We start from the raw sequence: 342 nt of genomic DNA, 5'->3' as shown, positions 1-342 counted from the left end.
CGGCTCGCGAGGCAGTGCAGACAATCCCCCGTGTTGTGAGGATGAGGAGCGTGTTTCTGGGAGCGTTTCTGAGGGGACATCCCCCCAAACGCGGGCTGAGCTCCCAGAGCAGCTCAGCAACACAGGCCATAACAAGGCTTCTACCTCTGCCCGGCCACCTTTCCTTACTAATCCCCTAGGTTTTACTTCACGGTTGTTTGTTGGTTTGTTTGTTGTTTGGGTTTTTTTAAAACTCTCCCCTTCTCATCCATTTTTAGATAAAACAGCCCAACGACTCAGAACCTTGTTGGGGGTCACTACCGAGAGGCGCTTCCTCAGTAACCCTCTCCTCAACAAATAGAG

The sequence above is a fragment of the Chaetura pelagica genome, unplaced genomic scaffold, assembly GCF_000747805.2.
Source record: "Chaetura pelagica isolate M959 unplaced genomic scaffold, ChaPel_1.0 scaffold65, whole genome shotgun sequence".
In the NCBI taxonomy this organism is placed as follows: Eukaryota; Metazoa; Chordata; class Aves; order Apodiformes; family Apodidae; genus Chaetura; species Chaetura pelagica.
The sequence above is the reverse complement of the archived record's forward strand: the minus strand, read 5'-3'. Positions refer to the sequence as shown.